At 34.1% G+C, this 11,466-nt stretch overlaps 1 long non-coding RNA gene across 2 annotated transcripts; it reads right to left on the reverse strand.

Annotated features, from left to right (window-relative positions):
• Positions 1-1,438: 1,438 nt before the first annotated feature.
• Positions 1,439-3,897, reverse strand: LOC142519344 (uncharacterized). 2 transcript variants are annotated; one of them, XR_012813756.1, is made up of 5 exons: positions 3,615-3,897; positions 3,435-3,534; positions 1,997-2,274; positions 1,655-1,772; positions 1,439-1,536 (listed from the first exon to the last, which is right to left on the reverse strand). It is a non-coding gene; the product is annotated as an uncharacterized LOC142519344 (long non-coding RNA). The 2 variants fall into 2 exon arrangements; XR_012813757.1 differs by having other exon boundaries at positions 1,475-1,514.
• Positions 3,898-11,466: the final 7,569 nt, after the last annotated feature.

Here is an 11,466-nt window from a genome sequence, read left to right on the forward strand (position 1 = left end):
GTTAACACACATCATTTTATGCATACATCGATACATGACATGCACGTTGAGCTATGATCCTTTGATACCTTGATATGATTGGATTGGATTCCGGGGTTTGTGAACACAATCGCTATGCCGGTATTATATGACCCGTAAAGCATAGACAATTGTGGCCCCATATGATTGGATATGAGATTTGGGATTTGATGGCGCTTTGCCGACGCTATCATACGAGTATCCCATATTGGCCGGTGTGCCAGCTTGAGCATTGATTTGATAGCGATTCGATTGATTCTGACATGTGCTCAGTGGATGGGCATTTGACCCAATACCTCCACGACATACATGCATTACATACCATATATCATTGGTTAGATATCTGTGGTATATATGATTGGTTGTTCCATACGGAGCTTTGCTCACCCCCAAGGGGGGCTGTTGTTGTCTTTGTGTGTGGACAATGGCAGGTACTCCAGGATATCAGGAGACCGGAGAGGGTACTTCTGGAGGGAGCCACAGCTTGGGCTGAGGTTTTATGTTTTTGTCTTGTTCCCAGTATATATGTATATGTATCTATATACCGGGGCATGTCCCGAGAATATGAGTTGTTTGTATGTGATTGGCTTTTGATTACGTGTGGGCGTGTTTTATGATATGAGATGAAATACTATTTTTAGTATTCAAATAAAATGATTCGGGCTCATTGTAAAGAAAATTTAAACTCGTTTTTCGCTGTAATTAGTTAACCCTAATCAGATTGCATTGTAATAACGCTTAGGAGCTAAGGGCCCCACAGAAAATGGTCTAAATTTGGTACTCACATCCTACCAAAAATCATACCAAATCTCACAATTTTGACTCCAATCTCCCTTGCCAATTCCCAAAATTCATCTACCTAAATTGAGAGATTTAATTCTTGATTCCTTCCTCCTTGCTTGGCTCGAAAATCTAGGTGCAAGGGATGGGATGATTTTTGAGCAATTTAGTTGATTTGCTTCTAATTACCTTGAAAGCTTCCTTGTATTCAAGCATCACACCCATTAGGCATAGGATATCATAATATTTCGAAAATTTGATCACCATCTCATGCTTTAATCCTTTAGATTCTTGTAGGATATCTCAATCTTGCAATATTTCCTACCTAATTTTCGAAAATATGCTTGCCTTGATGTATTATTATTGACTTGGCAAAACTATATCCAACAATTGATTCCCAAAGTGCATCTCTTATTATTATTATTTTATACAAAGAATCAAATCCTACAAATTTCCTTACAATTTTATTAAATGCATTATTGAAAATTTTCGGTTCTCACATATGTGCATGTGACAATATAATAAAAAATATAAATGTATGCTATTATATCATGAATAAAAAACAAATATGATGGATTTATACATCGGCACTGTTTCGGCAAGTATATGAACGCATTTGGTACAAGTCGTATATTTTGTTTTAATAATTGCCCTCGAAAAATTGTTACAAGCTTAATACCAAGGGTTAAATCTGTTTTCAACTTCAAGTACATATCCTTTGAAAGAGTAGTATGTGTTCTAGTTCATTAGAACATAAGATCGATACATTCGATAAACCAAATAAAATTAGTGTTTTGGATAAATGGGAGAAACAATTAGCGTAATAAAGGAAAAAATTGTGAAGTTTTTCTCTTACCTCGGTTAAACTTTTGCGTTCATTGAGCAATTGATTAATGGTGATTTCTTTAGAACATTTCAGCTTAGTAGCCAGCCACAAATCATCGAGATTGTGGTCTTTAAAACCCGAGTTCAGCCTGTTTGTCAAAAACAACAAGAAGTATTAGTAATAAAAAATGTGATTATAAGATGTTACAACAATAGTGAATTTTCGACTTGTTATTTCGTAATTAATATGTTTTTTTTCATAGATTAAATTATACAACACTTTTATTAACTTTGTTCATTCTAAATTGCAATTATTATAGGCATGCGTATAAATATTGATGCTCGGGGAAATAATAGAATTCAGTTTGCTCACCATAAATTTAAGTTCTCTGATTCGGTGCATGGTGGGTTTAGATATATCGTAGTAGTATATGTGGATTTCAATTGAACTGTGTCAGTGGAAAAAAACTGAGAAGTGAGTATTTTAAGTTATTGATCAATACATTTATAATATAATCGACAATACCTTGGTAAGGTTGTCTTTTCATATTTAAGAAAGCTATTATTGGCTTCTCATTCACCATTTTCTCTAACCATTGGCCTTCATTGAAGGCGAGATCGTCCCACAAATTTATTGTAACAGTATCATGTCTGAGAAAAATTATGACAATAAAACATATTTTTTGAAAGAATCGAAATGTAATTGTTAGGTGTTATTGCTTGACAGATGTGAGTTTATACAAAAAGTAGTGTAAGATTGTGAATTTGTGTTTTATCATGATCAAGTGTCGTGTCAAATGTTACAACATTTAAGACAACATGCAGCGGAATATTAAACGTTATAACACAAATTGACTTTAGATAAATAGATTGACAAGATTAAATATGCACAAGTATAAAAACTTGTGCGGTGCCTCAGGGAAAAAATTAATCACTAGAAAATCAAAATGTTTACAAAAATATATCACTAGTGATTTTCCCAAAAATCAATTTTCTCAACACGTTGAGAAAATAAACGCTTTCTAAAATCAAATATTCAGAATAAAACTTATTCAAGAAAACAAACAAAAACGTGAGCCAAAAACTGGAGCAACAAAAATGATCTTCAGCCAACTTCATCACGGATGTTGTCTGCAGATGTCCCAAACAATCAAGGCAACATGTGATATCTGCACTCTTCACAACAGCACGTCCCTTGAAAAAATATTTCTCTGAAATCTATGACGTGCACAAGTGCGTGTATATTTGATCGAGAGAAGAGACCACCATGAAAATCTCCCACGAAAACTCCGACGAAAATCACATCCACGAAAAACTATCTACACGAAAAACTCCCTTCACGAAAATCTCTTCCACGAAAAATCCTTCACGTGAACTCTCTGAATTTTTCTCTTCTCTCTTTTTCTTCTCTCTATGCTTTTGAATCTCCATCTCTTATTTATAAATGTCTCATCTTCTATGATTTATCTTGACAAAAATCTATAAGATATGGTATACAAGAATTCTATTAGAAACAGAATCAATAATACCATATCATGTAAATCATTATCATAAATATTATATCTAGAAGATCTTTATCATAAAGATAATATCTTAGAAAGTTAAAATCTAACATTCCACATAATCTTATCAAGAAGGAAATTAAATTTAAGGAAGATATTATATCACAATAAAATCTTAATATAATTATCTAGAAAGGCAAAACCATAATTAAATATTAAATATCATATCAACAAAGAAGAATATATCTTGAGAAATAAATTTAATATGTAAATTATATTTACCTTCAGTAATAAACTGGTTGTACTCACAGAAGGTTCATCAATATGACTTCTCTCCTGCAGCCTGTGCTATTGTCATCCCTACGAAACTGGATCGATTGCTTGACTTTCATGATGACACCTATGACATCTAATAAATAACGGATATTAATTAGTTATAGTAATAAAATAAATGATATATTTACAAATCAAATGATTGTTGAGAATTACCGAGTGGTTGAGCATCTTGTGAAGATTTCTTAATGTCCCCAAACTCACAAAAACTGAAAGTGTAGTTAGAGAAACTGATAATATTATCTGTTTCTGTGATTGTTGTATTTGTTTGTAGGACCATCTCAATTTTCGGATTGATGTTCGGGAAATTATTGTTTATTTCCCTTATGTCTGGATTAGATATTAGGTAACTTCTGTTGAACTTGAGTTGTTCATGGAAATATTGCATGGCATTGGCAAAAACAATCTCATATATCATAGTACCCTGCAACAAATAAGGGAATTCAAAATGGAAAAAAAAAAACCAAAAAAATGCGATATCAGTCAATTTAGAAGACAAAATATACACCTCCAATTTTTTAGCACTTTAAATTTTAACGAATATTCTGCCAGTATTTATATAATATAATCTAAATAGTGATTAGGACTCGTGATTAGTATAGCTCATGCAATATATGAATAATAATAAGAACCAAAAAAAGATAAACCAATTAACTGTATATGAAGGGGAAAAAAACCACGTAAATATACTTCACATAGTGCTAGAATCACATAAAAACCATTGTCTTTGCGTGTTTTTTATGGTCAACGACAACGGTTCTATAAACGGTTGTCTATTAGCGTGTTTTTTTGGACAATAGCGTGTTTTTTGGATAAACCACAACGGTTTTACTAAACTGTTGCTAGATTTCGCGACGGTTTTAGCAAAACCATCGCGAAAAAACCCGTCGCGAAATCTAGCGACGTTTTATTAAAACCGTCGCATTGCTTAAATTTAGCGACGGTCATGCGACGGTTTTAAGCTAAACCGTCGCATATTTTAAATTAGCGATGATTTATCTAAAACCGTCGCTAAAATTTTTAAATTAGCGACGGTTATTTAATAACTGTCGCTAAAAATGACCCTTTTTAATTAACCGTCGCTAATAGCGACAGTGTATGAATAATCGTCGCTATTTATAAATTATTGTCGCTAATAGCGACGATTAATCAAAAATCGTTGCAATTTCTCTATAAATACCAACGTTCCCACTCCATTTTCTTTACACCACTTCACAACACTTAAAATTTTTCTCTTACACGATTTTAGTTTCGATTTAGGGTAAAAAAATTTCTTTAGCTTTATTATAAATTTTTAAGTGTTAGTTAAAATCATGAATGTTGTTAGATTCATTAAATTATTAAAAGTAATTTTTTTATTTTACTGAAACAATTAGCGACGGACATCATCACAAACCGTCGCTAAATTAGCGACAGACTTTATGGAAAATCCGTCGCTAATTTTAACAATGGTTTATTTAACCGTCTCTAATTAGCGACGATTTCATTATTTTCGTCGCTAATTAGCGACGGTTAAATCCATCGCTAATGTAAAAAATCCGTCGCAAATGTTAGCAACGACAACGGTTTTTAACCGTTGTTGTTGAACGCACTTTCAACAACACCCCCAGTTACAACAGTTTTTAAAGGGCCTACGACAACGGTTTTATCCGTTGTCATTTTGTGTTTTTGTAGCAGTGAACAATAATATTCTCGACATGACATCATTTTATTGCTTTTTTTATTGATACCTATGATAATATGAAGATAACAATAAAACATCATTAGAATAAAAAAGCTATTAAATTTTTAATATAAAATGGTTATTTGCGCAAGCAACACATGCAATGTTGGTGTAAACATTTAAATTCAAATTCAGCGACAGTACTTACATTAATAATAGTGAAAAAGGTTAATTGCACAAATAACATATTAGTAATTTTTTGGTTTAATTAGTTTTAATTATATATTGGTGCACAAACGTATATTAATGGTATCAATAAGCTTAGAAAATATAGATTACACATAGTAACGAAAAAAAAAGTACCTTATTGTTCTTGGTTAAGCATATCTTCAATGGACGAAAAAGTAGTTTCTCCCGTGGAAGTTTGTTTGTTGCCACATATACTTGAACCGGTCGTGTATTTCGGATTATTTTCGTGCCAACCATTTTCTCCTAGTGGAAAAAGAAGTGGATATTGTAATGGATCATAACATCCAAAATAGTGTTTAATTCTATGAGAATCATCATTATGTCCATGGATAATAATATCTCTATCATATGGTATATTAGGATTGTTTCCTTCCATCCAAATTGCTGCAACTTGGTCAGCTGTTGCTGAATTGTAACAACAATGATCGAGCCCTGCATTTTGATGAATATTTGATTTATTTTGTCAATACAAGGAATATCGCTCGCACATTTTTCCGAAATTGCATAGCTTCTGTTGATTCATTGTCAGTGAATAAATTGAGCGTATCAGGTGGCACTTCTGTGGCTGCGAGCTTTATCTTGCCATTATCGCAACAAAAAGTTGGAGGCTCAAATTGAAATTTCTTAGCACCATAATAACAACATATATGCATCGGATGTAGCTCATGTGGCTGAAGCAATGTCGACTCATGTGTTGATCCATCTAACCACAATAATAAAAAATATAAAATATAAGTGTTAAATAAGAAATATATCTTTAATATATTATTGATAATAATTTTACATTTGACGTTGATAGATACCTAGACTTTGTAAAGCCTTGAGCAACCCATCACAATTTTGTTTGTGCGCTTTTTGAGATGCGGTAGGATGGAAATCAACAGCTTTTCTTTTCTTCTGATTTCCAAAACTTTATCAATATATTGTCGACGCTCCTAAACTAAGAAGGTCTTATATTTTTTCCATGAACTCTCTGAGCTATTCTTTTTCACCTCATATTTAAATTGTATGAAGTTAGGCAATTATCATATGATATAAGCATAAATTGTACCGATAAACCAAATAAAATTTTTAAAGACGTATCACCTTCATATTGCACTTTATGGTGAAGAATTAGTTGTGTTTCTAATCCAGCCGTCACGCCAAACAACATACTATTTGGAAAACATGGATGAAGATTCATGGTAAGAACTTTCAATAATATACTCTATCATATTAAGTATAAATGAATTAAACAGAATAATACATATAGAATGACGTAAAAGGATTTGAACTAAGCAATCAAGAGATAAGAAATACCTCTTGGAGTAAGATGTTGATGTTTTTCTACCCATTACATCAACAAACTTATAAGTATGATCCTGAAATTGAAAATAAGTCATATTCAAGATCATCCAAAATTGTGGGACTTTTTATTAATATTTTGCTACAAAAAAATTTTAAATTATTTTTCACATATATTTATGCAGGTATGGATGGATCTCAGCCCAAAATTGATGTTCTATAAATTGACTTCAAAGAATTTTCGTGAATTTACATGGACAGCGACAGGCTCCACTTCTTCATTTGCTAATGTTAAGATGCAGTTTTTCCATAATTGTTCAGTAGAATGGTAATTAAATGTTCCTTGGTTCCCATTTGATTTGCCATTTTCCTCTTCTCGCTTGAACAAGTCCTGAAATCCCCATTCCATTTTCTGCACATATTTGCAACTGCATGAATATCTAGTTCCCGGCTAGATGTGTTGGTCATAATGTTCTAGCATTGTGATCACAGAACCAATAATCCCAAATTTCTTGATTTTTCATTAGACTCTCTTAAACCTGCCTATTAAGTATATCAAATGTATTTAAATCTTCGGTATAATTTGACAAGTCTTTTCAAATTTCGCTATCATTTCTATGTAATTAATTTGATATTTAAGTCTCTTAAAAAAGTCATGAACATACAATATATTAAGAATTTAACAGCATACACACTCACATACACACTCCTTTAATTGATTTCAATTTTCCAATTATTCTTTATTTAATAATTTACTTTCTTTCACTTTACTTTGTATTTTATCCATTATTATGCAAGGTGCATGAATTGGTAGTATGAGAAAGAGGAGGGCAACACAATTAGATTGCCATGAAGTAGATGTTGACAATTCAAGCATGTTTTGTATTCAAAGTGTTTTTTCAAAATTTGGTTCAAAGTTAGGCTACCAAACTTTGAAAACACATCCATCATTCAGACTTCACCAAACCCAAAATTTTTCCTATAAATACCATACATTTGCATCCATTCAATCCATCCCAAAACAAGCAAAAACACAAGCAATTAAGTGTTGTATAGCCTAGTCATTTAGATAAATTTTAGTATGCTCTGTGGTTGCGGCAATGTCCGATCTTCCACATCAGAAAGAATTTTCTATATGGTTAGAGTTGTGTGAGTTCCACTTTGAAAGTGAGATTGAGTATGTCATCCAAGAATAATTATTCTTGAAGTTCTTGGTGTCCCCTAAGTTGTTCTAGGGAGAGTTGTTGTTATCTCCTATTGTTGTAGGAACGATTTGTACCCATTATTGATATAGTGGAGATTTCTTTTGTTGGACTTCGGTCTCGTGGTTTTTCCCTAATTTGGGTTTTCCACGTAAAAAATCCTTGTGTCATTTTCTTCATAATTATTATCATTGCTGATATCGTGAAAATATTTTGATCCGATATTACCGCTAAAGGGAAAAGAATCAACCCTTCCGCTATAAGAAAAGTTATTTGGCTATCTTTCCCAACAAGTAGTATCAGAGCCAGGTTAGGATACATGGAAGAATCCATTGGAGGGATGTTTAAACTCAACGGATCAAATTATTCCATATGGAAGGCAAGCATGTTGGACCTGCTATATTGCAAAGATCTGTATTTGCCATTGAGTGGTGATAGTGTCAAGCCAGAAAACCTATCAAACGAATAATGGACTATACTGCATCGAAAAGCTGTCGGTTTCATACGACGTTTTATCGAACACAGTATCTTTCATCACTTCGCGAACGAGAATAAAGCTGATGCTCTGTGGACCAAAATTGAAGCTATGTTTGAGAGAAAGAATGCCTTGAACAAAGCTTCGATTATCAGAAATCTTGCACGACTGAGATACAAAGAAAATGCAAATATGACAGAGCATCTGAATGCTTACCAAGGTCTAATCAACCAATCTATCACCATGAAGATTACCCTGGATGACGAAGTTACGGCACTATTATTACTGAGCTCCTTGCCAGATAGTTGGGATACTCTTGTGGTGTCGCTCAGTAATTCTGCTCCTGATGGAAAACTGACATTACAAACAGTCAAAGATTGTCTTCTAAATGAAGAGTCCAGAAGAAAGGAGCAAGAAGCCAACTCTGAAACTAAGCATTAGTTACAGAAATCGTTGATAATCGAGGAAGAAATTACACCAGATGACCTCATAAAGGAAGAGACAAATCCAGAGGAAAGTCCAAGACCAGAAAAGAATTCAAGTGCCATTATTGTGGAGGTCCAAATCACTGTGAAAGAGAATGCAGAAAAAAGAATAGAGATCAAAAGAATAGGGCAAAGTCGCAAGAGAAAGACACGGCTGCAGTTACATCTGATGGAGATATTATCATCCTTGGTGATGATGCATGTGTCAGTATATCATACCAGCAAGCTGATTAGATTATTGACTCGGGAGCTTCATATCATATTACTCCACACAGAAATATATTTGCATCCTACTCAAGTGGAAACTTTGGCAAAGTTAGAATGGCCAATCAAGGTTTGACTGAGGTCGTTGGTATGGGGAACATTGTCTTGGAGACAGATACAGGGTGTCATCTCATTCTCAGAAATGTTCGACATGTTCCAGATATTCGATTTAACATCATTTCTATAGGCAAGCTTGATGATGATGGTTGTTCCAGTCACTTTGGTGAAGGAAAATGGAAACTCACGAAAGGATCTCTTATTATTGCTAGAGGTATGAAGCAAAATTCTCTTTACCTCATGCAAGCAAAAATATCCAATGGAGAGGTTGATGCATCTACAAAAACTTCATCCATTGATTTGTGGCACAAGAGACTTGGACATATTAGCCAGAAGAGAATGGAAACTTTGGCTAAGAGAAAACTCCTTCCTGAAGTATCTGGTATGCATTTGGAAACTTGTGTTGATTGTTTGGCCGGAAAACAACACAGAGTTGCATTTCAAAGTTTTTCTTCATCAAGAAAAACTCAACGCCTGGAGTTAGTACACACAGATTTGTGTTACATGAAAGACAGAACTCTCGGTGGTGCGCTGTATTTTGTGACCTTTATTGATGATTTTAACGAAAGGTCTGGTGCTTTGCCCTGAAATTTAAAGATCATGTCCTTGAGGTCTTTTAGCATTTTCACGCAAAAGTTGAAAGAGAAACAGGAAAGAAACTGAAGTGTATTCGTTCTGACAATGGTGGTGAATACATGGGTCCGTTTGAGCAATACTGCATAACTCATGGTATCAGGCTCGAGAAAAGTGTTCCAAAAACTCCTCAGCACAATGGCCTAGCTGAAAGAATGAACATGACAATTTGTGAAAGGATAAAGTGTATGTTATCACGCTCCAAATTTCCCAATTCCTTTTGGGGCGAATCTATGAGAACTGTAATTTATTTGATCAACATTTCTCCATCAGCTTCGTTAGATGGTGATGTTCCTAACAAAGTTTGGACAGGGAAAGATGTCTCATACAAACACTTGAGAGTGTTTGGTTGCAAAGCATTTGTTCATATATCAAAAGATGAAAGATCCAAGCTTGATGACAAATCCAAAAAGTGCATATTTTTGGGTTATGGCCATGAAGAGTTCGGATACAGATTATGGGATCCATTGAATCAAAAGATTGTTAGAAGCCGAGATGTTGTATTCCTCAAAGATGAAGTTGGTTTTGATGTGGAACACAACAAACAATCACAATCATCCAATTCAGAAATTCATGTAAATTTAGATCCAGTTTATTTCCCCACAATTCAGGATCACGAGGGAAAAACACAACCTGAGCATGACGAGATAGTTGAGCCAATAGATGCTCAAGACAACTCTTCAACTCCACCTTCAGAAACAGAGATCAGAAGGTCCACCAGACAAAGAACGCCATCTACGAGATACAACCCACATGAGTATGTGATGATCACTGATGGTGGAGAACCAGAGAGTTTCAAAGAAGCTGTATCAAGTATACAAAAAGATAAGTGGATCGAAGCGATGAAAGAAGAGATGCAATCGCTTCATGAAAATCACACCTACAACTTAGTAAAGCTACCAAAATGTAAAAAAGCACTCAAAAATAAATGGGTTTACAGGTTGAAGAGTGAAGAAAATAAATCATGGCTAAGGTACAAAGCGAGGCTAGTTGTGAAGGGTTTCAGCCAGAAGAAAGGTGTTGATTTTGATGAAATTTTCTCACCAGTGGTGAAGATGTCCTCTATCATAGTTGTTCTGGGACTTGCAGCTAGTATGGATCTAGAAATAGAACAACTCGATGTCAAGACTGCATTTCTTCATGGTGATCTAGATGAAGAAATATATATGGAGCAACCTGAAGGATTCATAGTTAAAGGCAAAGAGGATATGGTGTGTCGACTAAACAAAAGTTTGTACGGGTTGAAACAAGCTCCAAGACAGTGGTACAAGAAGTTTGGTACATTCATGATGAATCATGGGTACAACAGAACCAATTCTGATCATTGTGTATTTGTTAAGAAATATGATCAAAATGATATCATCATATTATTGTTGTATGTTGATGATATGTTGATCATTGGTCATGATACAAGCAAGATAGAAAAGCTTAAGGGGGAGCTTAACAAGTCTTTTGCAGTGAAAGATTTAGGACCAGCAAAACAGATTCTTGGAATGAAGATATCTAGGGATATGGCCAATAAGAAACTATGGTTATCTCAAGAACAATACATTGAGAAAGTTCTTGAAAGACTCAAAATGGATAAAGCAAAGGCTGTTGGTACTCCACTTGCAGGTCATTTCAAACTAAGTTCCATTCAATGTCCCACAAGTGAGGAAGAAAAGAAAGAAATGGAAAGAGTTCCTTATGCTTCAGC

This window comes from Primulina tabacum, chromosome 1, assembly GCF_025594145.1.
Source record: "Primulina tabacum isolate GXHZ01 chromosome 1, ASM2559414v2, whole genome shotgun sequence".
NCBI classification, from domain to species: domain Eukaryota; kingdom Viridiplantae; phylum Streptophyta; class Magnoliopsida; order Lamiales; family Gesneriaceae; genus Primulina; species Primulina tabacum.